At 33.8% G+C, this 11946-nt stretch overlaps 1 pseudogene; it reads right to left on the minus strand.

Annotated features, from left to right (window-relative positions):
* Positions 1 to 8877: 8877 nt before the first annotated feature.
* Positions 8878 to 11412, minus strand: LOC115963454 (annotated as a pseudogene).
* Between the last annotated feature and the right edge of the window lie 534 nt (positions 11413 to 11946).

An 11946-nucleotide genomic window follows, 5' to 3' on the forward strand; every position in this document is an offset into this window, starting at 1 on the left:
ACTTTGTCGAATTTGCATGCGAATCATATGTGTATCGAACAAAAATTCTAAGACCACCTAAAATGCCACAATTTGTGTTGTAACTTTCCATGTGACAAACTTAGTGGTAGAGAAGAAGCAGTGGATCTATATAAAAGTGACAGGTAATCAATTACAGTTTGACATGTAGGACAATTGAGGCAAGTGGCAAAAGTTGTGGCACTTTATGTGGTACCAAAACTACTCTATATCAAATTGGTGTAAACTATATAAAATGCCACAATTTTTGCCATAACTGTTTACGTGATAGATTGAGTAGTAGAGAAAAAGTGGTGGATCCATATAAAAGTGACAAGTAGTCAATCGCAGTCTGACATGTAAGATAGTTGTGGCAAAAGTTGTGGCATTTTATGTGTACCAAAAATACTCTATATTGAACTAGTGCGGACTACATAAAATGCCACAATTTGTGTCACAACTATCTATGTGATAGACTGAGTGGTGGAAAAAAAGTGATGAATCTATATAAAAGTGACATGTAATCAATCACAATTTGACACATAGGATAGTTGTGATAAAAGTTGTGTCATTTTATGTGGCACTATAACTACTATGTGTTGAACCGGTGTGGATACCAGAATTGGAAAACCAAATTTAGTTTAGTATGGGACTAGATTAAATTAGACTTTAACATTTTGAGTTGCAATACTGTGACAGGTCTCTCAAATAATGCAAGCAAGGTGGTGGTCCACTCCATTCTTCGGAGGTTATGGCTGTCAAAGCTCGTATGGGTCTGTTGAGATAAGGTGATCCTTTTTTCCCTTTAAAGGCCTAGGCCCATTCTTCTGGCACAAAAATAAAAGTAGGGACTTAAGTGCAAGTACTAGTCACCTCATGCAAGCAAAGAGCCGAAGAGTATTGGTTGCCACTACTTTTTAGCTTTTCTTTAAAAAATATATATATATATATATATATATATATTTTTTTGATTACTATTTTAACTAATTATTTTCTCTCCATATATCCAAACTTATAAAAAGTTAAAAAATAAAAGAAAAGAAAAAAGGGGAACCTACCTAGGAAGCTGGGAGTTTGGGAGGCTTCTCTGACTAATTTGAGTAATTTCTATATTAGCATGCGGTTGAATAGATGAAAAAATAAATGTTTTGACAAGGAAATAACTTTCATATTTTTAATTCTAAATATTTTGTGACATTCCTCTTCCCCTTTTAATTCTTGATTGATGCCTCATTTTGTGAGTTCTAATTAACTCAATTAATAAAGTTAAAAAAAAAATAGAATGATAAAAATTATTTATTGAAATTGTTCAATTTTTAGGGAGAACAAATTATCTTCAATAAAATTTAGAGAATAAATTATACATATTTAGTGTAGGTTTGTTATGAGTTTTGATTATCATAATAATCTCTTATAAGAGAATGCAAATTTGAATAATTTATTTAAATAAAAATTATACATACTATATATACATATATATATATATATATATATTTTTTTTGCTTGAAGGTATAATCAATCTCATGCAATTCATTTAAAAGTAATGACGTTAAAACAAATGAGTAACTACCTTAAAGATTATATATGTAAATTCATACCCTAAAGGTTCAAAAAAACTTTCACTTAAATTTAGTTGGACTGAAGTGGACTGAAATGCTACGTTAATGTGGCTCAACAAAAGTGTAGCAATAATAAATGTTATGCTTAAGAATTTAGGTATTACAAGTTTGAGATTTATATTTTTTTATAATAAATTTGGGTTTAGAATATGTATTCTTAGCTTAAACATGTCTTTTCCTTATATGTAAGTACACAAAAATGGACCAACTGGGAACAAGGTGGACCGAATAGGATAGAGTGGACCAATGTGGACCAAATAAGAACAAATGGATAGATTAGGACCAAAGTGGACATAATGTACCGAATAGGAACATATAAGACTGAATTGGATCAAGTTGGTCTGAATAGGACCACAGTAAACCAAATAGGAACAACGTCGACTAAATAGGACCAAAGTGAACAAAATAGACTGATAGGCCACAAACTGAATGACCTATTGTGATAGAATTTAATTAATTAATTAGCCAAGTTATTAATTAATCAATTTATCATGCAAAAATATGGTAGCACAAACAAATCACCAATACACTAAATATGCAGCGAAAAATAAATAACACGGTGATTTGTTTACGAATGGGGAAAACTTAATGGCAAAAACCCCATTGGGTGATTTTTAGGTCACCACTCCCGAAAATCCACTATTATCACAATAAGCGGTTACAAGTAAAGGAATCCCAAGTACCTTACCAACTTACAGTTGAACCCTTACCCCAATACCCAATTGGACTTATTCTGTAGTAACAGTTCCCCTTTCTGATGCACAACTCCCAAGTATGTGACTAACCAATTGCGCAGATTCCAGTACGTGACTTCAATCACCAACTAAGAAGATTGTTGGTTGCAAAGTTTTTCAGTTCATCCACATGATGAAGATTAAGAAGATACTTGGTCACAAAACCCTACAGTGCACATACACAGCAACTTCTTCAAGAGAAAGAGATGAACTAGGGCAAGAACTTTGTCTCCGATCACAATTTGCTTGAACAGAGTTTGCTCAATGCTTGTGCAACTTGTGAACTGTTTGACGGCCCTTAAAATAATCATTTTATATGTCTAGGGTTAGGAGAAAAGAAAGTCCAAAGACATATTCATGTATCCCAAGAAAATCAAATTAGAATTTTGAAATTCTTAAACTTCGACAGATAGGAGGTGTCGAGCAGCTGTCGAGTAAGTGTCGAGCACACCAGTCTTTGAAACAGCTTCCTAAAGCTCGATAGCTGCAGCTATCGAGCTTTAATGAATTTGCACTATCAACTTGTTTTCTTGGACAGACTTTAAGGCTTCAACACTTGATCTTGAAATATGGTTTTTTGAAGTATTTAAACACATCCTAAATCTACCCAAATACAAGTAAAGTGCGTTTTGTTAAAGGATAAGTCAATTATATAAAGTAGTGACATATGTTCCTAATAAGTGAAACACATATGTCCTAACATAGACCAAATGAGATTGAAGTGGATAGAATATGACCAATGTGGACCGAATGGACCTAATAGGAACAAATAGAACCAAAGTGGACAGATTAAAAAGAAAAAGAAAAGAAAGAACCAAAGTGGACTCAAGAGGATTTATTACATTTTTAGGGTTCATATTTCTAATTTTTAATGTCCTTTTTTTTTTTTTGTATTTTTTAACTCACTTGTTGTGCTTAAGCCATGAAACAACAGCTTTTGGTGGTAATTCCAGTCATGATGACTGAACAGAATCCGGCCAAAAGGCTAGGCCATCTTCGTTTTGTGTCACCATTTTTAGAAGCATGTACATGCAAAAAGATAATACAAAGACAAAACACAAACCCACCACCACAAATACCAGACACAGAGAGCTTATCCAATCAATTCACTAATACTTAATATTAAATACTATGAGAATTAGAGGAAAATGTCAGCAAAGTTATGTTGATGATCATCTTGTTCTTTGAATATGACAAATCCCTCCACCACAAATGCCAGACACAGAGAGGTTATCCAATCATTTCACTAATACTTAATATTAAATACCATGAGAATTAGAGCAAAATGTTAGCAAAGTTATGTTGATGATCATCCTGGTGGGTCTTTTTATTTTTCAAGTTTTCAATTTCATTCTTTGATTTTCTCTGCCGATCCTCAAATATTTATTATTTTTCAACAATTTTTGTATGTGGGTATTTTATTCTTTGATTTCTTTGATTTTCTCTACCTAAGTATACTCCTGCTAGTATATAAAAAAAAAAAAAAAATTATGTTTGCCCAGATTCATGATTCAAGCCTTAAATCTATCAAACACATTTTCAAAAACAATAAATCTGGGCAAACAATTTTTTTTTTTTTTTTAAATTATTGGGCCACAGTATGAAGGCTTTAGGCAATTTTTTTTTTGGATTGGGCCATGGTTTAGGGGTTAAGACACCATGGGTACCCGACAGGTCAGGTTTGGGGTTAAGAAAAAAACCCGTTTAATAAACGGGCCGGGTTCGGGTTTTTAGGATAGACCCGCGGGTCGGGTCCGGGTATGAAAAAACCCGGTCCGAACCCGACCCATTGCCATTCCTATACCTGTCCCATCAGACACTCTCTTTGGCTTTCTATGAGTTGTGGTAGTCAAGGTAACACTGTTCAAAGGTCTTCTTCACATAAATACGGCCAGAAAGTTAACTGCAGGGAATTCAATGCAGTTCCCTACAGTGGCAGTAGCTTTTTCCCAAGATATTTCTTAGCTCTCATTCTCTCTAGACATTCAAGAGGCATGTCCCTATCATTGGAGTTTCCCAAAAGGTTACCTTGATTATCTGGATGCATGTTTGAGCCATGCTTAGCCTATCCGAGGATATATTCCTCCTCAGACCACCTTCCCACTCTTACCTCACTCATGAGATTCTAAACTGGAATCACCCATAACCATGTACTCCTCCTCGGACCATTCATGTTCCCCTTAACCCTATGGTAGTAAATTTTTATTGCACTTGGATTAATACTATATTTTTGTGAGCTATTAACACTAAATAGTTTGGTTTATGTTACTATATTCTTGGATCCATGATTTTATTTAATATCTATTTATAAGTTAATCACATGAAAATTTTCAAAATAATAAGTTGCCATTTACTGTTAAATCTATAAGGTTAACCATTTAGTATATTAAAAAAAAAAAAAAAAGAGTTCTTTATATATTTGTGAGTTTTTAATGCCTAATCACCTTGATATTCAAAAAGACCACCTTAATATTTGGTAAGTGTGATAGTTGTAGCAAATAAAATTATTCCAACTATGTGTTTAGCAAACTATTATCATGAAAAAAAAGGTACTGAGTAATATAACTTTTGTAAAATTTATTTACGATTTAATTTGAATCTAATCTTCGAAAGTTATAATGGGAGAAGGGGAATTTGAACTGTGAATGTCATGAACATACTAAAGGGGCCAACCAATATAGCTACAAAGCTCTTGGCTATCAAATAATCAAAAAAGAAAAAGAAAAAGAAAAAGATAAGTAATAACTATCATTTGCAAACATTATTAAATCTTTTTATATTCCTATTTATCACACATGGGGAAGAGAGGATTTAAACCTAAGTTCTCTTCATGAAGAACATCTAATAATACTCCTAAGTTACAAAACTTTGGCAAAATATTAACAAATATAAAGATTAAAAGAGTGATAGATTGAGCATTCAAAAAAAAAAAAAAAAAAAAAGGAAAGAGAATGATCGAAAGACAAAAAGAGACACAAGCATATCCTTTATTCAATTAAGAATATACAAATACAATTATTACTAAATTTACTTGAAATGATAAAATTGAAAGTTATTATTCTAAAAGGCTTTGCTCTTCTTTTTTTTCCCTTTTTTTTGGTATCCTCAAACTATAGTCGCTACTAAATTTGTTGTTGGAAGTTTTGTTTGAATGCCATTGTTGTTTTGAGTTGTAGCGACTAACTTGACTTAAGTAAAAAGTTGCATAATAGAGAACTAACCATATCAAATATGAAAGCAAACTTAGTTGCACTCCCAACTTGATATATAGAACAATAAAAAACTTAGATTTGGGTTAAAAAAAAAAAAAAAAACTTTTTGTCTCAAGGATAAAAGACATGGTTGGAACTTTTGTTGTTAAAAGTATTTTTATTATTTATTCTTAATTTTTTAGGTGCATTTCCTTAAATAAAAAAAAATCATATTTAAAAAAAGAAAAAAATAATTTTAAAAAATTAGTCTCTGTCTCCAGACTTTTAAGTTTCACATTGCCTTCCAATTTGAGATTGCCCAAAAAATAAAAAAATAATAATAATAATATCTTTAACTAGTGGAAGTTACAGATTGCATTGCCTATATCTTTACAAGTACGACATGATTTGGACATCTTTAATAACAGTAGTTTTTTGACACAATCATTATATTATTCATCTCCACCTGGGCCACGCTCATGCCTCTGAAACAATCAGGCCCAAATCCCATTTTCATTTAAAATCCAAACTGCTTTACTTGCTTCTTGGACACAAAATCAAACATAGTACACACTCCTTCGTAGTTTTGACACCCAATGGATGTGTCCCGTGCGGGAGGGACACACACATTGACTCACGTTTCCAAGTTTGCTTAATAGCTTGGTGCTGTTTTTGAGCCCATGAAAGAAAATGAGTCCATATTCCATTATATAAGCAGCATTTTAGGTTAATGTATTTTATCATTTTTGTTGAGAGAAAGGAAGCGGCGGCAGTCTATGATGTGGAGAAATGCGTGTGCATCTTTACCCACCAGATCTGTGTATGTTCCAACTTGTTGTCTCCCCTTTTGTGTAAGGGTTTCATTTCATGTTCCTACTTGTTCTGTTAATACTACTTGTACAACTTCTGCTATTGCTAGTAGTTATAAAGTCGAAAACCCAGATCAGTTCATGAATTATGTGAGAATTCGATACAAAGACTTTGATCATGGTTTAGTTCCGTTTGATAAACTGCTGCATATGAATCTTTTGTCGGCAATTATAGATTTCATTAGTTTATATTTTGCAATTGCACCAATAAAGTATTATTCGACCGTGATTACTTTGTATATGGATTTGAATCTAAAATGTTCTCCTCAATGTTGATTAATTGTTTCTGCCATTTGAGGAGAAATGTGAGGAGGAGGAGGATGGATATATATCAACTGAAGTGGGTATGGAAGTAGAAGATCCATCATCAGAAGTAATGGAGACTGATGGTTTGGAGAGTTCCTTTGAACCATATACTGAGAGAGAAGAGGAGAAATGTGAGGAAGATGATGAATATATATCAACTGAAGTGGGTATGGAAGTAGAAGATCCATCATCAGAAGTAAAATAAAACTGAGGAACAAACACAAGGAAAAGGAAATGAAGAGAAAGAAGATGAGGCCAAGAAGGGAGAAGACTATAATAAAAAGAGAGAAGATGAAGAAAGCAGGAGAGATGTAGAAACTATTCTAGCCACTGTCAAGGATCTCTGATTTTTTGCGCTGTTTGTTTTTCAACTTGAGAGTCTTCAGCTTGCTTTAACTTGGCAGCATTAAGTTGATAATTGAAATCATCAGAATTTGGAAACTTCACTCTATGATCTTCAAGTAACTGCTTTACTTGCTCCAAGGTTGCCTCTGCTGTAGAGAACTTAGAAGCTGTGGTGTCGAAGCCTTTTGAAAATAGCTGGAGCGGAACCCATCCCTATTCTCTGCACCAAAGAGGATTTTGTAAGTTTATGTAATTTGCTTCTTCCTTGCATGGTTAAGAAGGATAGAAACAAATGGGTTCCGCTTCAGCTATTTTCAAAAGGCTTCGACACCACAGCTTCTAAGTTCTCTACAGCAGAGGCAACCTTGGAGCAAGTAAAGCAGTTACTTAAAGATCATATAGTGAAGTTTCCAAATTTTGATGATTTCAATTATCAACTTAATGCTGCCAAGTTAAAGCAAGCTGAAGACTCAAGTTTGAAAAACAAACAGCGCAAAAAATCAGAGATCCTTGACAGTGCGACAAAAAAGGTAGTTGATGCTCGTGAATATGTAGAAGAACTCTAAGAAGTATTGATGAAGCTTACGAGACATGGTCCAAATCTCAAGCAGAGATTTGGACTCTCCCGAAAAGAAGCTACTTCTATCACTGAAAGGGCCAATTTAGAGTGGGAAGAGGTCAAAAATGTTTTTCAAGATATAGACTTGGATCAGTAGAAGTTTTTCTTTACTATTTGTTTGTCTAGTATTTTCAGGCTTATGATGCAAGCCTTTTTCATATGCTTTATAAACTATTAAGCTTCTGGAATAATTTGCTGGAATAAAGTAGTAATTTGTCATCTCGAAGTGGTATTTATTTTCTTCACATCGAAGTGGAGTTTCTTTTTTAGTTTTTAGAGAATCTCTTCTCACTTGGCCTTAAATGGCTAAAATAGCCACCACTATGATTGAAATTTTGTCACAGGTTTGATCTCCGTGAATTTGGTCTACTGCCCCTCCCGAGTTACACAAGTGGAAAGGATATCGTTGTCCAAAGAGATAAGGCCAAAATATAATGGCTAAACAGATGTTAGCCAAAGGCCTTAACATTTGGTTTAAAACATGCGATGGTGTTGACACATATGGCTTTAGGCTAAGCCTCATGCTAAACATCCTTTCTTATGACAGAGCATGAAGCCCATGTAGTAGGTTCATTTCTTTCTCTGTTAAGACCAATATGCACATGCAGTGTAAAATTTCACGGTGAAGTGAGTTAGTCATGAATTCGAGACAAGAAAACCTGTTACAATCCAAAATTAAAAATTAAATATCAATAAATGGAAAGCCTATTGTTGTCAGGCAAAATTTTTATCTATAATGGTAACTTAGTATCATGGAATAAAATTCCCTTGTAACTACAAATTGATTTGGACGGCAATTCTGATGGTATCATCTCAATGTCAGTTACTGGCCAGCATTTAAAGTAGCAATAATTTAACCTCTTTTCCTTTAGTCACCAAATTGACCAATTGCGGCATGTATTATTATTATTATTATTTTCTAAAATCGTTCAATTACACAAAAGAATATTTACCATTGCTTACTTATAATGATATTTCCCATATGCCCAGCAATAAAGAAGAAATGTTTTACTATGATGCTTGATATGTCAGAGATTGAAACATAACTCCCACAAGTTATAAAAACAGACTGAGATCAATTCCTGTTTTCGGGAAAAACAAATCACCTAACATCAATATTGCATATTTATATTCAAGTAAATAAGTTGTTTACGTTATACATTTTATCTAAATCTGTTTAGAACAGATACCCACATTATGTTCTTCACATTCAACCCTTCAAAGCCCCTCATCTATTGCATAATTCCTTGGATATAGACACCTCGATAGACAAGCTCAATGTCTCTTAATTTGTATTAACCTTGAATTTTAACTGTCAATAATTCATCTTCAGTATTGTATGTGAATTCCTCTTCTTTCATATTTAGTATTTACCATACAACATTTTGGTTTGGTGCTCAAATAGGCTCCAAACAGGCCACAGCCTCACCCTTTGATTTTTATTGTGCAACTTGAAAGATCCTTGGTGCAGTTCAGAGCTTCTACAGCCCCTCCTGAGTTGTACATGTCAAGAAATCCCAATGGAGCGAAGAGAAGATCATTACCAAAAACCTGTTCACAACATAAGGACATGATTTACATTAACCTAAATAGTAAGAAAATTCATAGGAAAGAAATGTCAGTTAAACCACTTACCTTGATTGGAGAGATGGTATATAGCTCACATGTAAGAGTTTTCAAGGACACTTCGAGTAAACCTTTCCTTGGCAATTTAGTAACAGATCCTGAAATATAATAGACCTGATGTGATTCTAGAGAAGTTGATTTTAGATGCAATTTCTTTGGTAAAATTAACATGGACTAGAAAGTTAACCTTTAAGGCATGTATTGCACAATCTCCATTCCAACTTTCATTAGCTACCTCTTCAAGAAATTCAACATCATGGGGACTCACGTGACATGCAATGGATGAAGAAGTAGATGTGGCATTACAAATATCTTGAGCTACTTCGTTATGTGGCCAACTTCCTGCTCCTTGGCAATTAAAAACACCTATGACCCCGGATAACTTATTCAAATTCCATATTTTCAACATGCTGTTAATAGTCAATGCGCATGGTAATTAGGAGACATTGATTTTAAATTGAAGAAATAATTCAGTCTCAGATTGAGAAAATAAGAACTTAAGAAATTACTTCACCTTTTCCTATCCAAAACTGGGTCCAAAAATAAACAATCTCGAGCTGGCCAGCCTGCATATCTAGATCTTAAGACTGACCCATCAGGAAATACTAGCTTTCGGAGAATTTTGAAATCTTGTTTGCCAGGCTTGTCACTATATTGAAATTGAATAACCCATAAGAATTTTCTTCCTCACCAATGGAGAGTTGAAGCTAAGCATAAAATATCATTGTCATTCAAAGACATATAAATTTAATCAGAATCTATGCTTTTGTATCTCACCTTACATGTGCTGCACACCCACCTATTGCTGTTGCTGCAGCATGAAATTCAGCTGTATCATGTTTGCTCTGAATAAAGAAAGACAAAACACTTTAGATTTCGCAACTCATGTGGTTTTAAGCCTCCACTACATTGTAGAAATGCAATAGATGTTGGATAATTATGTGGGTCAGATATGTATAGCATGTCAAGTCAATTTTGAAAATCTTATTATGAGTACTATAGATTAAATGATTTAGCAATTTTATCAATCAAAACTAGTTCTTGCAGTTATTTGGTTGCAGGGAATAATAATGTGTAGGAAATCTTACATGTCACATGTCACATGTTCCAATCTGGCACCACAATCTCCCCTAGAAGAAGACTATTAAAAGCCACAGAAGCAATATGTAAAGTCTGAAATGTTGGTTCTCTTGGCATGAAATCCTCTGATGCTCTTGCAACTGCAGTCTCCTTTAAACTGAGAACAACAAACTCAATGAGAAACTACATTCCAACTTGGTAACATAAGATTATGTGTATGAAATCAAGAGAGCAGGCAAACTTATAGATTGAGTCAGAATTGTTACTCATGCAGCAAACCAGGTTATTGTACTTGAAGTTCCTTGCAATAGATTGCTCAAGTGCTTCTTCATAGAATCTAGTCAATGAAACCCATCCACCAACCCCAGAACCTAAAGTTTCCATCAAATTCTGAATAACAAACTTGACTCCATCCACACTGCAGCTTGAAAAATAGCTGTGGAGGTCATTATAAAACTCATATTTTTTGGGGTTCTATAATCACAACACTATGTTTTTCCAAGCTGTCCATGGCAATGTCTCTAAATTTTCCTGAGTTACCAGGTGAGTGAATTGGATAGGCAATCTTTGGATTGTACTTTTTCATTGTTTCTGATGATGGAAGCACACCACCCCAATAACCAGCTAAAGCATGACACACTTAAACAAATCTGAATAGATAATTAGGTCTCCATGTTCAAAATTACCGAGTTTTAACTAGATCTTAAACAAAAATAGAATTCCACTTCCAGATTGGAAAACTTTATTCCATATTAGTCTTTGATTGAATCAATAAAATCATGGAGATCAATGCATGTATTATCTGAACCCAAACTCTTGAACTTATTGTTTTCTTTGATGTCCACCAATCTGATTGCAAACCTATGGATCAACCAAAGATATAAGGTGGATGATAACAAACTGATATAGATTGCTTCTAGTTTATAGAAGGTAAATGAACTTGTAAAAGAATGAAGACTTACTGTGTCCCTTCAATAAATGGTTCACCTTCTTTGCTGAACTCATTTACTGTCCCTTGCCATCCATCATCAATGATCAGATCAGAAATTTAGATAAACAGCCTCCTTCCAAGAAACTGAAGATTTCAGAATACAAAAGAGAACAATAATTAAATTATGGATTAAGTTTCAGACTAATTGGTGAACCTTTTACTCAAGTAACTGACTCAAACACATGTGACTTTTTTATTGTACCTTTGAAGACCCTCTTTGATTCTTTGTGGACTGACTTCAGAGTAGAAAGCATCCCAAGTGCACCATCCAAACCAGTCCAAGTGGAATGGAATCTCAATCACACAATAGGTTAATTAATTGGAATACAATAAACACATGCTCTCAAATTGGTCAAGTATTTTGGATTTTTATTACCTTCTTGTTTTGGATATGGCTAAAGTACCTTTGTGCTTCTCTAGTATCCTACATCATTATACATGTGGAACTGTTAGATTATGTAGATGAGTACTTTATATTGACACACAATATAAGAAAGGCCAATTAAGTGAACATACTTGATAGAATCCTTAAGGAGCTCAAATGGATTGTCCCCAGAATTAATGTATAC

Source organism: Quercus lobata, chromosome 10 (genome assembly GCF_001633185.2).
Source record: "Quercus lobata isolate SW786 chromosome 10, ValleyOak3.0 Primary Assembly, whole genome shotgun sequence".
In the NCBI taxonomy this organism is placed as follows: Eukaryota; Viridiplantae; Streptophyta; class Magnoliopsida; order Fagales; family Fagaceae; genus Quercus; species Quercus lobata.